Source organism: Tamandua tetradactyla, chromosome 1, assembly GCF_023851605.1.
Source record: "Tamandua tetradactyla isolate mTamTet1 chromosome 1, mTamTet1.pri, whole genome shotgun sequence".
Taxonomy (NCBI): Eukaryota; Metazoa; Chordata; class Mammalia; order Pilosa; family Myrmecophagidae; genus Tamandua; species Tamandua tetradactyla.
The window spans coordinates 73161269-73183520 of record NC_135327.1 but is presented as its reverse complement, the minus strand read 5'-3'; the positions used below and the strand labels follow the sequence as shown (position 1 = coordinate 73183520).

Here is a 22252-nt window from a genome sequence, read left to right as displayed (position 1 = left end):
TCAATGCAGCCCAGGAAAATGGACCCAGGTCTTGCACAGGAAAAATAGATCAGAGCTGCTTCTATATTTGTAAACTAAAGTTTCTGTTCAAGGAGATAGTTTCCCCTAAAGAAAATCTCTGTACCAAAAGGCAGGGATGCTTACAACTTTCAAACATCACGTGCAGGCACAAAGTTTAAGGTGAAGCTTCAACCAAACACATATAGATGGTACATACAAAATTTTTTACCATTTAAATTGTATAACTTTCCTCTTCCAATCTCTGGGTAAAATTGATCTTTTATGAAAGTTGGCTTCATTCATTGCTTTCTCTCTGTCGTCCAGCTCCACCACTGCAAACATATGGGAGATAAGTTTTGTGTGCTTCCACACATAAGCAATTATGCTAGTTTCTATTCCAAATCATTTCATACGCGTTCAACCAAACGGCTCCTTCCAATGATACATTGGGAAGTCTTTATTCCTATTTCCTCAACAACACATTTAAAGTCGAACCCAGCTTTCTGCTCGTGGACGCTGCTGAGGAAGCACCATTGAAGTCTTTCCTCTCACTGCCGTCATGTCCAAGTCAGTCTCCTAAAGAGCCTGAACAGCTTCGGAAGCTCTTCATCAGAGGGTTAAGCTTTGAAACAACCTATGAGGTCTGAGGAGCCATTCTGAGCAATGGGGAACACTCACGGCCTGGGTGGTAATGAGAGATTCAGACACCAAGTGCTCCAGATGCTTTGAGTTTGTCAGCTATGCCACTGTGGAGGAGGTGGATGCAGCCAGGAATGAAAGGCCACATAAAGCGGATGGAAGAGCTGTGGAACCAAAGAAGGCCTTCTTCAGTGAAGACTCTCAAAGACCAGGTGACCACTTAACTGTGACAAAGATCTTCGTCTGTGGCATTCAAGAAGACACTGAGGGGTATCACCTAAGAGATTATTTTGATCAGTATGGGACGACTGAAGTGATTGAAATCATGACTGACCAAAGCAGTGGCAAGAAGAGAGGTTTGCTTTTGTAACTTTTGATGACCATGACTCTGTGGATAAGATTCTCATTCAGAAATACCATCCTGTGAATGGTCACAACTGTGAAGTAAGGAAAGCCCTGTCTGAGCAAGAGATGGCCAGTACTTCATCCAGCCAAACAGGTCGAAGTGCTTCTGGAAACTTGGGTGGTGGTTGTGGAGGTGGTTTTGGTGGGAACGACAACTTTGGTCCTGAGGAAATTACAGTGGTCTTTGGTGGCAGCCAAGGTGGGGGTGGATATAGTGACACTGGGGATGGCTATAATGGATTGGGTAATGATGGAAGCAATTTTGGAGGTCATAGAAGCTACAATGATTTGGAAATTACAGCAGTCAATCTTCAAATTTTGGACCCATGAAGGGAGGAATCTTTGGAGGCAGAAGTTCTGGTCCTTATGGCGATGGAGGGCAATACTTTGCCAAACCATGAAACCAAGGTGGCTACAGTGGTCTCCAGCAGCAGTGGTAGCTACAGCAGTGGTGGAAAGTTTTAATTGCATCCAAGGAAAAATGCTTAGCAGGAGAGGAGAGTCAAAGAAGTGACAGGGAAGCTGCGGGTTACAACAGATTTGTGAACTCAGCCAAGCACAGTGATGGCAGTGCCTAGCTGCTACAAAGAAGACATGTTTTAGAAAATGCGCATGTGTATGAGCAAAAAAACTAAAAACAAAACCCAAGTTGGTTGAAGGACTTGGCCAAAATCAAACATGTAGTAGCACAAATAAGAATACCATTCAGATTTCCTAAATTCTTGATTTTGCTGTTTTCCACCTCTCAGAGTAAGAGTGATGGGAGAAGGGCACCATGTCTGTCTAATGTGGCATTTTATCCTCAGCATTTCACATCATGCCTGGGATATGGTTAGCACTCAGTGAGTATTTGTGGAAGAAAAGAATAAAGGGGAAGGAAGAGAGGAAGGAAGGAAGGAAGGAAGGAAGGAAAGAAGAAAGGAAGGAAGGAAAGAAGGGAGGGAGGGGGGAGGAAGGATAGAAGAAAGGAAGGAAGGAGAGAGGGAGGGGTGGAGGAGGGAGATTGTAAAAAAGTCAGCATTTATTTACAGTATTAATAAAAAATCCATGTGCTTTATCCCTAAAGTTATCTTGTCTCCTTTTTTTCACTTAGTCTTCCTTCTCCTTTGAAAGGTGAATTTTATCAAATTTAAAATCTGGCATCAATTTGTCATTCAGTTGCTCTCTTATCTTTCCCTCATTCCCTGCCTTACTAACACCCAGAGAAGCAGTCTGATTTTGAAGATGTTTTAAGCCATTTGTCATCCAGAAAAAAGTCTGGAGGCAACTAAGATGACTGTCATTTGAACCTCATCAGTTATAGCATTTTAAAAGTTTGCATCATCTCAAATTCTCAAACTGAGCAGCAGCTAAACTGCTGTTTCCCATCTCAGCCTTCTGTCTCTTCCTGGGTCAGGCCGTCTGTTGGGGTGCCTGGCGAGAGTTTTGATGATGTGTGTTCATATGATCTTTGGCTTGTTGTCTGTAGCTTTCTGTAACAATCTAATAATCTGTTTTGACCCCTGAAAACTCAAAGTTCTTTTCATAAGATGAATGACACCTTATTATGTGGGGTGATCTACAACTTCTAAGACAGGGTTGAAATTATAGTTACTGCTCAACCTTCCTAACAGGCTTCTCATGGATCAAGCTATATGATTTTTCAGAGAACATTTTCAGGTCCCTTCACCTTTTCACCACAAAATTACTCTTTTTGTTATTTCATTTTTATTTTTTTTTTTTGGCTGCAAAAAGCTTTATTGTTCAAACTTGGTTCATGGCTTGTTAGAGGATGGCAGGATGGCTGATTAAAAAGAACCTCCTAGCTGGAGGGAGGGGCTCAGGCATAAGCCTGGATGCCAAGGGAATGCAGAGGGGCCCCGTAAAGGCCTCTGAGCTCCCGAGGCTCCTAGTTGTGCTTGAGGGTGAGCCTTTTGAAGAGATACTTGCCCAGTCCAGCCTGCAGGCCAGCCAGCCTGTGGAGGTTGGTTAAGTGGTCTCCCATCTTTTTGATGACTTTCACCTCTTCATCCAGGAAATGGTTCTCCAGGAAGTCACAGAGATGAGGGTCTGTGTTGGCAGAACTCAGGGTATGCAGTTCCAAAGGGGAACTTCTCCAGAACCAAGGTGGTTCCCACGGCATCCAGGGCCACACTCCAGTCATCCTGGGACAGTTTCTGCATGTCCTGGAAGAGCGCTCGGCTGCTGCGATGATTTTGCCTCTTCAAGAGATGCTCAGCTTCCTTGTACTTTGCCTTCGCCAACTTGCAGAGGAAATGGTCCACACCCTTCAGGACCACATCACCGTGGCCCAAACAGAAGCCCAGAGAGACGTAGGAGTAGAAGGCCCACGGATGCAAGTCGACCAGGTGGCTTAACAGTGGCCTCTTGCCAACATCAGCAAGATAATTCTGATGGATCTGGGAGCTCATCGTTGGTTGCCAATGAGGAGCTAACCACACACGCACACACAAAAACAGTGTTGGCTGTCCCTGGAGGTAGGGGCTGGCCCAGAAGCTGGTCCCAGAGGTTGCAACTGGAGAAACAGGATGGTGGAGGCTGGAGAGATGGAGGAGAGTCCCCAAGTCTGTTCTGTTCAAACACCATTGAAGCAAAAGACAGATCTGCAGGTCCACTGGGCATGCTGTCTTTTTTTTTTTTTAATCTAAAAAAATTATCTTAATGTAGGTTTCTGATTCAGCACAGGATTTCTCAACTCCTTTACCACTAATAAGGGAAAATGACCCTATTTGACAGAAATCTGTGATTACTACTAGTCATCAACAGCTCACATCTTCTATTTTGTGATGAGTTATAGGCTGCAAAGATGGATTTGTGTACATTCTAATAACTGTAGATTATTGAATAATATAAGCTCAGATCGATTTATCTATGCCATGAGCAAATGTACAGGGAAATCATGAGATGAAATCATGGCAGAAAGTAATTTTCCGAAATCTCCACTTTTAGTAATTTTCTCGTGATGCTGAGTTTCCAGCAATGTACCTTTAATACTGCATGTTATTGACATCATAAATGAACTGAAATGGGATTTAATGATCAAAACTGAGGTGATTAAAAACTCTTATGGCTCAGTTCTATTATACTGATATTAATATTTGATGGAAAGTGAGGCATGCTTTGTTTTATGAAATAGTAAACCAGGCCCTGAAGAGCTAAACAGTGAAGGCAGGATGGAGGGTAGAACATAGGTGGATTGAAGAAATATGGGAAGGAGAAAGGAAATTTCTGATAAAGACAGTAAAGGATTGCAATTGGGGTGAAAAATAATTTAGAAAAACTGAATATCTTTTGTTCCACCTGATACCTGCAGTTTGCTCCAGCCAACATCCTCCAGGTTGGATATCCCTCTGCACTTGGAGAAAAAGGCAGGTGAGGTGCTGACCTTCCCCCATGGCTTTGGCATTGACTGCTTCTAGGAACAAAAAAGACAAGCAATGTGCAAGAATGCCTTGAAAGCCTGACAGAAACCACCACCCATAAATGGGCAGTGGAGCATCAGCTAGACCAGGGGTTTTTATGGGAAGGGTCCTGCTTGTTATGTTGGTCAGGAAGGCTTTTCCTCATGGCTCAGAGGCATGATGTCCCAGTTGCTTCTTTTCTCCCACCGTCAATTCTCGCTTGCCTGTAAACAAGGATGGTCCTGAGGTGAAGGTTGATGTGTTTACAGCCTTCTGAAGGTTTGAGTTTTTAACTTTATCATACTCACAGACACAAAATTGTACTAGATCCCTCGATTCTGGGGTCAAAAAGAGAGGTTGAAACTTAAAGCTTGCGAGGTTTCAGTTTGGGCTAAATAATAAAAGTGGAGATTTCAGTAGCTGCACTTCTCTGGCAGGAAGAGAAGAGGGAAGAAGTGCTTATTGAGATGGCTGCCCAGCATCTTACACAGCAGTATTCACAACAAAGCCAAGGGTAGTCTTATCTTCTCCATGTGACGGAAAAGGAAACTGAGGCTCTCAGAGTGATGTGCCTGGCCCAATTCCAGGCTGGAAAAATTACCATCCATGTATACCCAATTTGCACCCCATGTTCCTTCCACCTTACCACTTCCTCCTGTTGCCAGCATTGAAATTCCTAGGTTCTTGGCAGAGCCAGAATTTGAGGGCATAGCACAATTCCAGTAAGGCAGAAGGTTTACTGAGTACACATGCAAGAAGAGCATATGAATGCTTCACAAGAAGAGAGAGGTGAGAGGTGCTGACACTGTGGGAAGCGTTAGCTTTTATAGTTTTTTGTTCCTTTTCTAATTTTTATTAACTGTTTTACTACCCTCCCCTTCTTCCTCCTTTGTTGATGCTTGATTGTTGAAAATTCACTAAGGTGTGGTCAATTAGCCCCAGGTACTATTTATTGCTATTTTTCTCAGAGATATCTTTCTCCTTGTGACCTGAAGACTTCTTGGAATTTGCCCTTCACTCATCACCCAGCCGCTGCCCTAATTCTAACCCTACCTCACTCCCATAGATAAGGTGTTGCCGCACCATCACCAAGGGAAAGAATGAAGGTGTAAAATTAATCATAATAAAATAAGAAAGATCCAAACAAGTTTTTTAAAAAAATATTTTTATTGACAAACATCCACACACATACAGTCCAGCCATATTATACAATCAATGGCTCACAGTATCATCACATAGTTGTGTATTCTTCACCATGTTCATTTTTAGAACATTTGCATTACTCCAAAAAAAGAAATAAAAAGAAGAAAAAAGAACTCATACATCCCATATCACTTTACTTCCCTCTCATTGACCCACAGTATTTCAATCTACCCAATTTTTACCCTTTTTCTCCCCCTATTATTTATTTGTTCTCATCCTTATTTTTATTTATTTTTATTTTTTTACTCATCGGTCCATACCTTGGATAAAAGGAGCATCAGATACAAGGTTTTCACAATCACACAGTCACATTGTAAAAGCTATATAGTTATACAGTTTTCTTCTAGAATCAAGGCTACAGGAACACAGCTCTACAGTTTCAGGTACTTCCCTCCAGCAACTCCAATACACCGTAACCAAAGAAGTTTTAGATACATTGATAGATGAATACGTTATAGAATGAGTATTAAGGAAACAAAGGCTCCTTGGGTAGGAGGACCTTCAAACATGTCACCTTCCAAAGGCAGAAACTCAGCCAGGGGCTGGAGAGGTCACTCAAGGGGCCTTCACGCAGAACTCCCTGGCCCACGTGCCTCTCTCGAGGGGCAGCACTAAGTGCCATGTTATGGAGTGTGTTCTTACCCTCAGCTGGCAACACCCTGGGCCTGGGGTCAGAGACCACATCCAAGGAGCCCACCCAAAGCCTGAGCAGGTTTTAGGGAATTCAATAACAAAAGACCAGAAACAAAGAGAGTCTCTTGTGCAGCCGTTTCCAGTTTTCAGTGATCCCAATCACCTTGCAGTCTCAAAAGAACCACTTATTTAACCTAAAATAATAAGCAAATCCCCAAAATGTTCTCTACTTAGGCTTCCTTCCTTTCTTCCCATGAAAAAAGATCTAGGCAGCACCCAGTCTGCATTTGTATTTTGCAAGGGGCTAGTGGTTTTATGTATAAGTAGGACATGATCAACAGCCTCAAAAAGATTACACAATTCAGCAATTCCACTTCTATCTATATATCCCAAAGAATTGAAAACCAGAAACCAGGAAGCAAACAATACTTGTACATCATTGTTCATAGTGGCATTATTTGCAATAGCCATAAGGTGAAAGCAACCAAAATGTCCAACAACAGATAAATGAATAAACAAAACATAGTATATACATACAATGAAATTCTATTCAGCCATAAAAAGGAATGAAACTCTGATACATGCTACAGTTTGGATGAACCTTAACGACATCATATTAAGTGAAATAAGCCAGACACAAAAGGGCAAATAGAGTAGACAAATGCATAGACACCAAAAGTAGATTAGAGTTATCAGAGGCTGGAAGAAGAGAGAATGGAAAGTTATTCCTTAATGGGTACAGTGTTTCCTTTTGAGGTGATGGAAATATTTGGCTCTAGATAGAGTCAGAGGCTGCATAACATTGTGAATGTAACTAATGCTACTAATTGTGTACACTTAAAAATGGTTAAAAATGGCAAATTTTAGGTTATACATATTTTAACACAATAAATTTTTTAAATAGAGAAAAATAAGTGAAAGGGCATAATATTAGAATAAAGGACAGCTCCTTAGACTGGGTAAATTCAGCTTTATGAAAAACCTGTTGCAAAAAAAGAATCACTACATGACCAACAAAGTAAACAATTTACCAATCTGAATACAAGGGGGTGTATATTGCTATAGATTCTTTGAATGACAAAGCAGAGTCCAGAAAAGGATGCTAGAAAACTGAAGGTTTCCCAGAGGAAGGAATCAGAACTGTCTTACCAGACTATTAAGTCATTTTCCTATCTCTATGGCCCTGGTGGTATATGGGAAAGAGTGAAATTGTGGAGTAATTTTCAGGGTTGAAGGACACCCAGACAAGTTTCTTATTTCATGAACCTTTGTTTATATCATTGAGCTATTGAATTAGCCAATCCTGAGGCTTTCCTATCTCTGGATTTCTTATCACATAAGATAATAAATTCCTTATTGTTTAAACCTGTTGTTTTAACAATAGGTATACCCTTATCTAGGATAGAAAAAAAATGAACATGTGTGCTGGTTTGAAAGGTTATATATATACCCTAGAAAAGCCATGTTTTAATCCTAATCCCATTTTGAAAAGGCAGCCATTTCTTCTAATCCGTATTCAGTACTGTATGTTTGAAACTGCAATTAGATCATCTCCCTGGAGATGTGACTCAATCAAGAGTGGTTGTTAAACTACATTAGGTGAAAACATGTCTCCATCCATTCGGGTGGGTCTTGATTGGTTTACTGGAGTAAAACCAGTATATATACTACTGGTTTTTACTATAAAAGAGGAAACATATTGGAGAATGAAGGAGATTCAGAGAGAGCAGAGTATGCTGCACCACAAAGCAGAGAGTCCACGAGCCAGTGGCCTTTGGAGATAAAGAAGGAAAATGCCTCCCAGGGAGCTTCATGAAGCAGGAAGCCAGGAGAAGAAGCTAACAGATGACACTGCGTTCACCATGAGCCTTTCCAAATGAGAAAGAAACTGTGACTGTGTTCACCATGTGCATTCTCACTTGAGAGAGAAACCCTGAACTTCATTGGCCTTCTTGAACCAAGGTATCTTTCCCTGGATGCCTTTGGTTGGACATTTCTATAGAACTGTTTTAATTGGGACATATGCTCAGTCTTAGAACGGTAAACTAGCAACTTAATAAATTCCCCTTTTTAAAAGTCATTCTGTTTCTGGTATATTGCATTTGGCAGCTAGCAAACTAGAACAACATGTAAACACTCTGAGTTCCCTATATAAGAAATACCAGTATAAGGGACCTATTTCTGTATATCTGCTTGGTACACACAAAAATTTCAGGAGCAGTACATGCAAAGCAATTCTCTCCTACCTGAAACAATGAGAAAAAGAGTGCTGGAGTTGGAAGCTAAAATCAATGGTGCCCTAGGAAAGAGGTTTTGAAATGAAGCTTGGAAGAGACAAATTTAAAAATGGAAACACAGCAGGAGACCCGGGTTTGATTCTCGGTCCATGCACTTCTCAAAAAACAAGCATGCAAAACCAACCAACAAATAAAAATTCAACAAATACTGCTGCAATAATGGGATACTCAGATGGAAAAATAATGAAATGTGAGCCCACCATACAGCATATCAAAAAAAAAAAAAAAATGGAAATGCAGTTCTTGGATCATGCTCCTTTTTTCTATCAGAAGGAAAATCACTGAGATGAGTGTGTGACACACTGAGAAATAGACTGTGCCACAAAATTGTCACTACAGATCCAAGACTAGCTGCTACTCATTAATAATAAAAATTCACAATAGCCAAGTCCTACTGAGCACTTCACACAGAGCATCTAATTTCACAGCAAACACAGGAGGTGGAGAGTGTCATTGCCTCCATGTCAGGATGAGAAAACTAAGTCTTTGAGAGGCTAAGTTACTAGGCTGAGGAAGCACAGGAGGTAGGTAGAGATGCCTCAATCAGAGCCCAGATCGTTTGACTCTGGGGATCTCTAGACCTATTACCTCCGGGACGTGGAAGTTGAGAAACACCTACAAGTTCAGCAATGCTGAGAGCATGAGAAAACATTCAAGGCAGTTCTGACAGCCAGTATCATAATACTAGAGACCCATGATGGAACCCTAGGAGCAGGAATCAGTAATTCTGATACACAGCGTAAAAATATTGGAACATTTTTTACTCGTCTAAGTTTTCAAAAAAATTTTGCTGTGGTTACACATATAAAAATTTCCATTTTAACATGTTGATGTCAGTGGCATTAGTCACATCTACAAAGTTGTGCTACAGTCACCACCATCCATTACCAAAACTTTTTTATCAACCCTGCACTGGCTTGAATCTGTTATATATCCCAGAAAAGACTATGTTCTTTTAATCCAATCTTGTGGGCGGGCAGACCTTTTTTTGGGTGGGACCTTTTGATTAGTTTGTTTCCACAGATATGTGAACCAGCCCATTCAAGGTGGGTCTTAATCCTTTACTAGGGTCCTTCAAGAGAGCTTAGAGAGAGAGAGAGAGAGAAAGAGAGAGCTCAGAAAGAAAATGCCCCAAGAGAAGCTAAGAGAGAATGAAATGCCCAGAGAAATTTTGGAGACACCCATTGAAAGCAGAAGCCGGGAGAGAAGGAGCAACAGATGATGCCACGTGTCTTCCTCTGTGACAAAGGGACCCCAGATGCTATTGGCCTTTCTTCAGTGAAGGTATCCTCTTGTTGATGCCTTAGTTTGAACATTTTTATAGCCTTAAAACTGTAAGTTTGTAATTTAATAAATCCCCATTGAAAAAGCCACCCATTTCTGATATATGGCATTCTGGCAGCATTAGCAAACTGAAACAATTCCAAACAGAAACTCCGTATTGATTAAACCATAACTCCCCATTCCTCTCTCCTCCTGAATCCTGGTAACCTCTAATCTACTTTGGGTCTCCATGAATTTGCTTTTTCTGGATACTGCATGCAACTGGAATCATACAACATTTGTGCTTGTGTGTCTGGCTTTTTTCACTCAGCATAATGTTTTCAAGTTTCATCCATGTTGTAGCATGTATGAGAATGTCATCACTTTTTATGACAGGACAATATTCCATTGTATGGCTAGATCACATTTCATTCAGCCATTCACTTGTTGTCAGACACTTGGGTTGCCTCCACCTTTTGGCTATTGTGAAATAATGCTATGATGAACTTCAGCATACAAGTATCTGTTTGAGTCTTTTCATTTCTTTTGGAAATGTATCTAGGAGTAGCAATGCCAAGACTTGATCATCTTGATGGAGAACCAAACACACAAGTACAAATGTCTCTTACTATGTATATTATTTGCCTCAGAGTCAAATAGTGATGGACAAACATCTCATTGAAATTCCTCAGTCAGATTTCCAGTATTTCTAGCAAATAAGGAATAGTGGAAAAGATATGAAATATTCCATCATCTTTTTCAGCATTCTTTCTTTTTAGTAAGTATAATTAATATTTATGAGGATCCAAGAGCACAGTCTCTCCAACTTTTTCTCTATTTTTTAAGTACGTTAGTTGCAAATTCACTCATCATTGTGTTCTCACTAATCTAACTTTTGCTGTTGGACATGGACTATTGCAAAGGTAAAAAAAAAAGCGAAATAAGCTGAAAACACATCTCTAGAGATAAAGGAATATCAGTGATATATAGGAAGAAATTACAAGATTAAATCAGCAGGAGACTTGTCAAGTTATTTTGAAAAGGATGGCTTTTGCAGGTGAAGTAAAGATCATCAAATTATCTGAAGCAGTTTTGAACTTACCTTGTGAGAATTAAATAAAAATATATAAACAATGACATTGTCATTTTAGGTCCCAGTTCAGGTAAGGAGCTTGGGAATGAGGCTTGCTCTTATCTGGTAATTCCATACAGACAAGGAGATGATACAACAAGCACTCCCCTTGATTTTCATTTCTGAAGATGAAAGACAGATTTTTAAAATGTCATGGGTAAGACATGTATGATGTTATTCAGTATAATGTTCCTTCAAAATGAAACACATGGCCTTAAGATGAACTTTACTTTTACTAATTCCAGATTCACTTTGTCAAAGGGGCAAAAGTGATGCAAATAAAACTGGGAAAATGTACTCGTTTATTTTTCCATCCCATCACATTTTCCAATGATGTAGTTGAATTTCCATGATAATGTATCTTTGAGATGGTCCCCAGTGAAGCACAGTATAAACACTTCTCTCAAAGTTGAGCCAAGAATGCCAATAGAAAACCCTGCCTTTCCGATCTCAAATGCAAAGGAATCCACACACCAGAACATTACCTTTTAATTAGATTCAGACTCATCTATTTATCTGACATGCGAATGTCAGTTTCTAAATTATAAAATTTAAAATAATATTAAGCATTTTACTAAAATAGCTGTAGCATTTTTGTAATTCTTTATAGTTCAAAGGACATTCTGTGATCCCTGATTTTGACCCTCAAGCTAATACTACCAGGTAACCAGCATAATTATTTGATCCCCGTGTTTCAGAGGAAGAACCTGAGGTTCAAGATCACAGAGTAATTTTCAGAATTCACAGAGCAAATAAATGGAATAGCCAAAAATAGAATCTCTATCTCTGGACTCTCATTCTGGTGTGCTGTCCTCTGAAGGACAAAGAATTTTTTTTTTTTTTATGTCAGAAATCCCAAAGTCTCCTGACATTTTTTAGGCAATTCCTAGATGAATGGATGCTCATAAAATATATTTAGGACAGTGAGGGTGAGGGTAATAATTTCAGTAACCTTTAAGACAAGGAAAACCAAAGAGATGGGAAAGGCAATAGTCTGAGGTTGAAGATGTTAACAAGTGATAGAAAAAGATATTATTCAACCTCTCTTCCAAATGCAACTTCTCAGTCAAGGACTCATATCTTCAAATTGGGTGGAAGTAAAATGAACAAGAGGAAATCCAAATTAAGTTAGGAAATATAATAGAAGGAAAGTGTGCAAGTGCTCTGGCTCAGAGCAGATTCAAAAGATCCCAGAGTCTGTTGGTAAGGTCTAAGGAACTGTGCAGAAAATGGACAATTTGGAAATGCAAATTATTCCAGTCCACTAGAGGGGATTCCCATACATCATCTGATTTCTTTAAAGTGCATTCTGTCAAGGTTAAAAAGTTAATCGCATAAGGATTTGAAATCCCTTACACGTCCTAGGTACTTAGTAAATACTTTCTTATTTAACATGAACATTGAGAATTAAGTAGTGAGCATAAAGAGCACACAGATTCACTAAGGAAGAGGAGAGTAATCTTACAACTTTTTTCATACAATTCCTAGACTGGTAGATTGATCTATGTACCTGAATTTCAGGAGGACATTTGAACCTCAAATGTCTTACATCCCTGTGCAGACAAGATCGGGAAGGATGATGGTATGGGTTGAATTGTGTCCCCCAAAAAGATATGTTCAAGTCTTAAATCCCACTCTTATGAACGTGATCTACTTGGAAATAGGATCTTTGAAGATGTTGTCAGTTAGAATAAGGCCAAACTGGATTAGGGCGGGTCATAATCCAATATAACTGGCACCCTTATAATAAGAGGAAGTTTGGAAAACAAAAAAAGAGAAAGTTTGGGCATGGGCAGACAGACAGATAGAGAACATGGCCATGTGATGGAGGCATAGATTGAGTTATGCCACAAACCAAATAAACACCTACAGATTTCAGAAGGAGCATGGCCCTGCCAACACCTTGGTTTTTGAACTTCTAAGCTCCAGAACTATGAGATGATTGTAAGCAAGTGTATTTGTGATATTATGGCAGCCCTAGAAAATTAAAGCAGATGGCTTGGAAGGTAGTTCAGGTATATGGATTAGTAGCCAGTTGAGAATGTATACTAAGAGGGTGATGAAAATGTATGAATATCAACTAAATGTGAGGTCTTTGGAGACATGTCTCCAGCCTAATTTTTTTCAACATTTTGTCCTTAACACTGGTGAGAACATTGTAGATGATTTCTTATCTAGATAGTGTAGTAAATTTAAATAGTCCATGCACCACACCTGGACAATGTATAAAACATAAAAAGAGACAATAAATAAAATATGGCTGGGCTCGAAAATATGATAAACTTTTCTATAGACCTTAAATAAAATAGGAACACAAGAGAGAGAGCATGGATTTTCTTGATGGATTAGGAGCCTAGAAATAGGTCATACAGACCAACATGTAGAGCTGGTTCCCATAGAGTAGGAAAGAAAAAATCCTCCACTAGAGACAAGCTCAGTATTGGAATCCACTGACTAGGAAAACAATCTGTGGTCATAGACGGTCAGCAGAACACAAACATACTGGCTCAAAGACCAGATATGTACTAACTCAATATCGGGTCATACAGCTCCAAACCATTATAAGATCTGTTTTTTTGTTTGTTTGTTTGTGGTAGACAAAAGAGTACCAGATAGAAGCAAGAACAAAATCCCAGAAAAAGAAAGTAAGTGTAAAGAAAGAGAGACAAACGTAAGCCTGAAAATCACATTTCCAAAATAAAGTTGTAAGAATATGTAAATAAAATACATACAATGCTAAAAAGCAGAGCCCCACAAAAGCAGTAAAACATGAAATCCCTTCAATAAAGTTTAATTTTTAAATTGTCTAATAAAGAATTTACTGTACGTGTGCATGTGATGAAAGGATTACAAACAAAAATTATGAAATAAAGGCAGAGAATTTCCACTGTTAATCATGTTGTCATGTTGAGAAAGATCCTGCCGGATCAACCTTCTCATAGACAACAAGTTATAAACTCTGAATATAATGCAAAAATCATCTGCCCAAAGATTGAGCAGAAACAGGCAGATGGGAGGCCATCTCCACAGAAGGAGAGTTGTACAGTGTGTTCCCTGATTTCACTACTTTTAGTCTGTGGGTAGGTGTAGTCGGGGTGGCACAGGGCAGTGGAATTGGTGGTGGGAAATCATAATCTTATTGGCCCAGCGAACCACAGGACTGAATCTGGACTAACTCTGGCTGATGGAGGCAGGAATGTGGAGAGCAGAATCCCGGAAGGGAAAGAGTACGAAAGAAGGTCTTTAATTTCTTTCTGCCCACATCTCTGGTGGATCCCTGAAGTACACATGCATGGAGCAGAGAAAAAGCAGCTCAGATAAAAAACAAGATCGAACAGTTTTTAATTGAACAATTAACAGTTACCTATTTCAGGGTCTATATTTTTGGTCTAATCAAGTTAACTGCCTGCTAAAACAAACAAACAAACAAAAAAAACAATACATATCAGAGGAAAAAAAAACAGCTTTCTGAGTCTCCAAAACTTAGTGTGCCTGATTTCTAGGATACAAAACAAAATTACCCAACATCCAAAGAATCAGGAAAACAGGACATATTCTTAAAAAGACCACAGACACGAGAAGAATAAGATCCTTCTAGACTAACCTTCCCACAGAAAACAGTTATACACTATGCATATAATATGAAAAGTATCCACTTGATAGCATTATGCACCACCATAGAACATCTTTGTCATAATTGATGTTTATAGAACACTACACCTGTGCTAGTTTGAAACTGCACCTGAAAAGCCACATCCTTTTCCTAATCCAATTTTGTGGAGCCATACCTATTGTTTAGGGTGGAGACTTTTGATTAAATTATTTCCATGGAGATGTAATCCATTCAATTGTGGGTGTGAACTTTTGACTAAATGGAGATGTGACTGTCCATTTAAGGTGGGTCTTGATTAGTTTACTGGAGTTTTGTAAAAGGAGAAACATTTTGGAGAAACCGCAGATGCAGACACAGACACAGATGTTTGGAAATGCAGAAGCCCAGGAGATGCCAGGAGCTCAGAGCCAACAGAGATGAAAACATTTGAAGATGCTTAGAGTGCCGACAGAGAGAGCAGATGCCTAGAACATGGATGTTTGGGGCACAAAGCCCAGCAAACGTCACCATATACCCTCCCATGAGATGCTAAGCAAGCCGGAATTCAGACTTGTGTCCCAGAGGAGCTGAGTAAAGGCCCACAGATGCTTGGAGAGGAAACCACTGGCAACAGAAGCTGGAAGCAATGGAACTGGGAACAAGGACTAGCAGATGCCAGCCATATGCCTTCCCAAGTGACAGGCATCAGACTTCCTTGAGTCAAGGTAGCTTTCTCTGGATGCTTGAGTTTGGTCATTTTTATGGTCTCAGAACTGTAAACTTGTAACTTAATAAATTCCCTTTTTAAAACCTGCTCCATTTCTGAAATATTGCATTCTGGCGGCATTAACAAACTAATACAACACCTAACAGCAAAACCCACATAGTTCAAGTACACATCATATATGCAACAGAGTAAACAATTGCTGGGCATGAAATGTCTTAACAAATAATAAAGATTGAATTTTACAACATATGTTCTCTTACCAAAACAGAATTAACTTAAAAATTAATAACTAAAAGATATATAGGAAAATAACAAACATTTGGAACTTAAGCAATATATTTCTAAATAATCAATGGGTCAAAGAAGATGCCACAAGGGCAATTAAAAGTACTTTGAATTAAAAACTAATGATATACATCATATCAAAATATGTGCCATACATCTAAAGCAAAACATAGTGGGAAACTGTGCTTATACTAGAAGGTCTAAAATGAATAAAAATTTCCAACTTAAGAAATTAGGGAAAAAAGAGAAATTAAAGCCAAATTAAGTAAAAATAAGGAAAAAATAATAAGAGCAGAAATCAATGAATTTTTAAATACATAAGCTGAAGAGAAAAATAATCCATTGTCTTAGGGAAATTAAAGAAGCCCTAAAAATGGAGAGATGAACACTGTTCATTAATTGTAAAACTCAATGTGGTTAAGACATCAATTATCCTCAAATTGATCCATAGATTCAACACAATCCCAATCAAAATACAAGCAAGTTTTTCTGAAAAATTGACAAGCTGATTTTAAAACATATCATGAAAGTCAAAGTACCCAGACCAGCTGCTCTAGTTTGCAAGCGGCCAGAATGTGATACACCAGAAATGGGATGGTTTCTCTTTTTTTCTCTTTTCAAATATACAATCACAGTGGTATTAATTTTATTCACAAAGTTGTACTGTCATCACCATCATCCATGAGCCATGAGCAACACTTTCCATCATCCAAAACAGAAACTCTATACAAATCAAATATTATCTCCTCATTTCACTCATTCGTCATACCACACAGCCCCTGGTAACTTTCATTTTTATGAACTTGCATAGTCTGCTTCTCTCATCTAAATAACATCATACATTATCTGTCCTCTTGTGTCTGGCTTGTTTCACTCAATGATGTCTTCAAGGTTCATCCATGTTGCAGCACACATCACAACAGAATTCCTTTTTATAAGTGAATAATTTTTCATTGTACATATGTACTACATTCACTGGGGATGCATCCACCTTCTGGCAATTGTGGATAATGCCACTATTGAACACTGGTGTGCAAGTATCAGTTCAAGTTACAGGAGTTCTGGATATTAAACCTTTATCAGATACATAGTTTACAAATATTTTCTCCCATTCTATAGGTTTTTCTTTTGACTTTCTTGGTGATTTCCTTTAATATACAAAAGTTTTTAATTTTCATGAATTTAATTTATCTATTTTTTCTTTCGTTGTTCATGCTTTTGGTGTAAAGTCTAAGAATCTAATGCCCAAAACAAGGTCCTGAAGATATTTCCTTATTCTTCTAGGAACTTTATGGTTTTAGTTCTTATATTTAGGTCTTTGATACATTTTGAATTGTTGTATATATGGTGTGAGGTAGGGGTCCCCCTTCATTTTTTTGCATATGGCTATCCAGTTCTCCATTTGTTGAAGAGATTTATTCTTTCCCCACTGAGTGAACTTGGCACCATTGTCAAAGATCAAAGGTATGAGGGTTTATTTCTGAATTTTCAATTCAGTTGGTCAATATGTATGTTCTTAGGCCAGTGCCACTCTGTTTTGATTACCATGGCTTTGTAATATGTTTTAAAATCAGGAAATCAGTCCTCCAACTATGTCATTCTTTTTCAAGATGGTTTCAAAATTGCTTACACTTCCATTTTGATAACTAATGTTTCTATTTCCACAAAGAAATCTGTTGGAATTTTGATTGGAGAACTAAGAACATTCATTCATTGTTGGTGGGAATGTAAAATGGTGTCATAGTGGTGGCAAATGCGTACAAACAAAAAGTCCCCTGGAACCAAAAGAGACCCATGACAGAATGTTGACAAGTGGTGAACACACCCAACCCAGAAATGGTGCAGTTACTGTGGAAAACTGTTCGGCAGTTCATTAAAAAGTTAAGTATAGGCCGGTGCAACAGTGGGTGGCTCAGTGGTAAGAATTCTTGCCTGCTGAGCCGGAGACCCAGGTTAGATTTCCAGAGCCTGCCCATGCCAAAAAAAAAAAAAAAAAGAAAAAAGTTAAGTACAGAATTATCATATGAACCAGCAATCCTACATCTATGTAACCATCCAAAAGAATTAAAAGCTGGGACTCGAACATATAGATGTTCATTCATAATGGCATTATTCACAATTGTCCAAAGATGGAAGCAATCCAAGAGCCCATCAACAGATTAATGGATAAGCAAAACATAGCATATGCATACAATGAATATTACGCAGCCATGAGAAGGAAATGAAGCTTTGATACTTGTGATATGGATGAACCTTGAAGACATCATGTTGAGTATGCCATATGCAAAGGACAAATATTGTATGATCTCAATGATATAAAATAATTAGAATTGGCAAATTCATAAAGTCAGAAACTAAAAGGCAGGATAACAGGGTTCAGGGAGGGGTAGGGATTGGGGAGTTAATACTAACTGGTGCAGAAATTCTGTCTGGAGTGATAGAAAAGCTTAGGTAACAGATGACAGGGATGGCAGCAAACACTGTGAATGCAATTAACATTACTGAATTATATGTCTGAATGTAGTTAAAAGAGTGACATTTTACCTTGTAAAATTTCTAAAATTAAAATTTTTATATTTTTAAAATTAAAAATTAAAGAAAAGAAAACAAAAATTTTTAAAGCCAAACATAGAATAAAGTATTGACACCTAAATTTCAACAAAATTATAAATTTTGCCCTTTAAAAAAGATAAGAAAATGTAGAGGCAAGCCACAGAGTTGGAGAAAATATTTGAAAAGCAGATTTCTGAAAAAGGATTTATATCCAGAAAATAAGTCCAGAAATACATGACCAATAAATACATTAAAACATCTCCATACACTTCCCCCAAAACAAACAAACATGCAAAACAAACAAAATACAACAAACAAGCAAAAATTCAACAAATGGTACTGCAATAATGGGATACTCAAATTCTGCCACAGAGGTGAGAGGGTGAGGACTATGTAACTAAAAGGCAATCACATATTTCTAATATAGAAAATAATGAAATGTGACCCTGCCATCACAATGAGATATCATACATGTACACTAGAATGACTAAATTTAAATGACTGACAAGGTTGAGTGCTAGCAAGGATGTGGAACAAATGGAAATTTCATTTATTTCTGGCTGTACATCCACTCTGGAAAATTGTTTGGTAGTGTTTTATAAAGCTAAATGTACATGTACCACATGATACAGGTATTTACCCAAGAGAAATGAAATCCTATGTCCACACAAAGACTCTTACATGAATCTTCATAGCATCATTATGCATAGTAGCCAAAAATTGGGAACATCCATGATTTTGGATAAATCCATCTATGATTTGGGAACATCTATGATTTTGGATAAAACTATAATAAGTGAAAGAAATTAAACACAATAGACTACATACCATATGAGTCTATTTATTAGAAATTCTAAAAAGGCAAAACTTTAGTAATAGAAAGCAGTACACTTGTTGCCAGGAGTCTGGGGAGAGGATTGACTGCAAAGGACCATGAGGGAACTTTTTGGGATGTTAGAAATCTTCAATATCTGAATGGCTGTAGTGGTTATAAGACTTTATAGAATTACCAAAATTCATCACATTGTAAACTTAAAATAAATGTTATCCTATGTAATGAAGTATGCCTTAGAAAACTGGGGGAAAAAACTGAAGTGAAAAAATAAAAACAATGCATATAAAAAACTTCGGTTTTTCTGGAAATGAAAAACTACAGACATTAAAGTAAAATTCAATAAATAATTTAAAAAAAAAAGAACAGAATAAGTTCTCAAATAGATGCCAAAAAAGAATTAGTGACTTGGAAGATAGCAATGAGGAATTTACCCAGCACTCAAACTAGAGAAACAAAGTTTGGTTTTCTATTTTTTTTTTTTTTAATGAAAGAACAGTTCAGTGGCATAGAGGAGAGTTTGAGGGGAAAACAATATTCTTTTTGGCATTTCCAAAAAAAAAAAGAATGAAGAGAATAACAGGAAATAAATTTCATGGGATATTTGCTAAGAATTTTCTAGAATTATAGAAAACATTATTTCTCAGTTAGACAGTTTACTCTGAGTTCTGATAAAGATAAATAAAAGTAAAACCTCACCCACACACATGGCTGTGAAGCTGCAGAATATCAAGAATAAAGAAAACTTCTTAAAGGCCTCAGATAAAAGATTACAAAAAAAAGAAAGCAGATTACCACAAAGGAACAACAGCTGGATAGCAGACTTCTAATCAGCAATAGTGGAGCATTATCTTCAAAGTGCCAAGGAAAAGTAATTGTCAACTTTGAACTTTGAACATGATCGTTCTTCAGGATCTCTTTGGAAAGCAAAATAAAGACATTTTTGAGGTTCAAAGACTACAGGATTTTACCACCTACAGAAGTTCACTAAAAGAACAAATTAAGAATGTTCTCTTTAACAGAAAAAGGAAACCCAGATAGAAAGGCTAGGATATGCAAACAGAGTGTGTCATTAAATTTCATTAACCATTGGCTGTGAGAAAGTATTGTTCTATGTTTTAAAATAGTAAAATATGTCTCCATAGCAAATGGGATTGGAACCTCTCCTGCTCTAGAGGGGGATACAACATTCATACTGAATAATGTTAGATTGTTGGAAAAAGTTGCACTGGTATATGTTACAAAATGTAAGGGCAAACCACTAAACAAAATTCCATTTCATCATGTGAAAAGTGAATATGGTCAAGCCATACAGAATGTATGGAATTTTGGTAATTATCTGGCTGTGTATCCATCTTAGTAAGTGATCTCTGAAAAATCGTTAATGTAGGACTTCACTCTGCTCACTCCACGCAAAGGTCAGTTTTAACGTGATGCTTTTCTTTGGTTCCCAATCCATCCCTTTAATGGATAGACACCTTTGGACCTTAGCTGGATGATGGAATCATTTATAATACAGCTGCAGTTTGGATGCAGCTATTGATGCTATATTAGAAGTATGTGATTGCCTTTTAGTTACATAGTCCTCACTCTCTCATCTCTGTGGCAGAATTACTTTTTTAAAAAACATGTTTTTGCTGTTGTTGTTGTTATGCCTTTAGTTTCCCTGTTTTTTTATTTTCTATGTGATAGCACACATATAGAAGAGAGGATAGATCATAAAATTTCAGCTCAACCTTGATATTGAGCTGTGCATTTGGATACTGTTACATGAATTATTCTATAAATGTCAATTAGTTCCAGCTGATTGATAGTAGTGTTCATGATTTTTACATGCTGCACCATGTTGATTATTGAAACAGGGCTGTTGAACTCTCCAACTATAATGGTAGATTTTTCTATCTATCCCAATTCTATTTTTTTTTGCATAATTTGACACTGTTGTTAGACACATACATATTCGAGATTATGATGCCTTCTTGGAGAATTGACCCTTTTGTCTTCACACAATGCCATTTTAAATCTCTGATTATTTTTTTTTCCCTGATGTCTGCTTCTTCTGAAATTAATATAGCTAGATTTATTTTATTAGTATCATCCTGACATATCCTTTTCCATTCTGTACTTTTTATCTGGCTCTGTGTTTTTATTTAAAGGTGTTTTCTTATAGATATAATATGGTTGTCTTATCCTTTTATCCAGTCTGATAGTCTCTGTCTTTTAATTGGTATTTTAAACCATTCATATTTAAAGTAATATTGATTTGATTGGGTCAAGATCTGATATTATTTGTGATTTTGTCTATTTTTGTCTATTTGTTATGTTTGTTCTTTTTTCTTTCTTTTTTTTATATTCCACACATTTTTTTCCTTTTCTGGTTTTGTGACCCAGCATATGGTCTATCTTTGAGAATGATCCATGAGCACTTGAGAAAAAGGTGTATCCTGCTGTTGTGGGATGTAATGTCCTATAAATGTTTGTTAAGTCTAGCTCATTTATAGTAATATTCAAATTCTCTATTTCTTTATTGATCCTCTGTCTAGATGATCTGTCCATTGATGAGAGTGGTGAATTGAAGTCTCCAACTATTATGGTATATGTGTCTATTTCCCTTTTCAGTGTTTGCAGTGTATTCCTCATGTATTTTGGGGCATTCTGGCTTGGTGCATAAATATTTATGATTGTTATATCTTCTTGTTTAATTGTTCCTTTTATTAGTAGATAGTGCCCTTCTTTGTCTCTTTTAACTGTTTTACATTTGAAGTCTAATTTGTTGGATATTAGTATAGCCACTCCTGCTCTTTTCTGGTTGTTATTTGCAGGAAATATCTTTTCCCAACCTTTCACTTTCAACCTATGTTTATCTTTGGGTCTAAGATGTGTTTCCTGTAGACAGCATATAGAAGGATCCTGTTTTTTAATCTATTCTGCCAGTCTATGCCTTTTGATCGGGGAATTCAGTCCATTAACATTTAGTGTTATTACTGTTTGGATAATATTTTCCTCTATCATTTTGCCTTTTGTATTATAAATATCATATCTGATTTTCCTTCTTTCTACACTCTTCTCCATACCTCTCTCTTCTGTCTTTTTGTATCTGACTCTAGTGCTCCCTTTAGTATTTCTTGCAGAGCTGGTCTCTTGGTCACAAATTCTCTCAGTGACTTTTTGTCTGAAAATGTTTTAATTTCTCCCTCATTTTTGAAGGACAATTTTGCTGGATATAGAAGTCTTGGTTGGCAGTTTTTCTCTTTTAGTAATTTAAATATATCATCCCACTGTCTTCTAGC

At 37.6% G+C, this 22252-nt stretch overlaps 2 pseudogenes; one reads left to right on the top strand and one right to left on the bottom strand.

Moving 5' to 3' along the window:
* The first annotated feature begins 572 nt into the window (after window positions 1-572).
* On the top strand, window positions 573-1509 carry LOC143684861 (heterogeneous nuclear ribonucleoprotein A1-like 2; annotated as a pseudogene).
* A 1423-nt stretch (window positions 1510-2932) lies between these two features.
* Window positions 2933-3455, bottom strand: LOC143684854 (ferritin light chain pseudogene; annotated as a pseudogene).
* Window positions 3456-22252: the final 18797 nt, after the last annotated feature.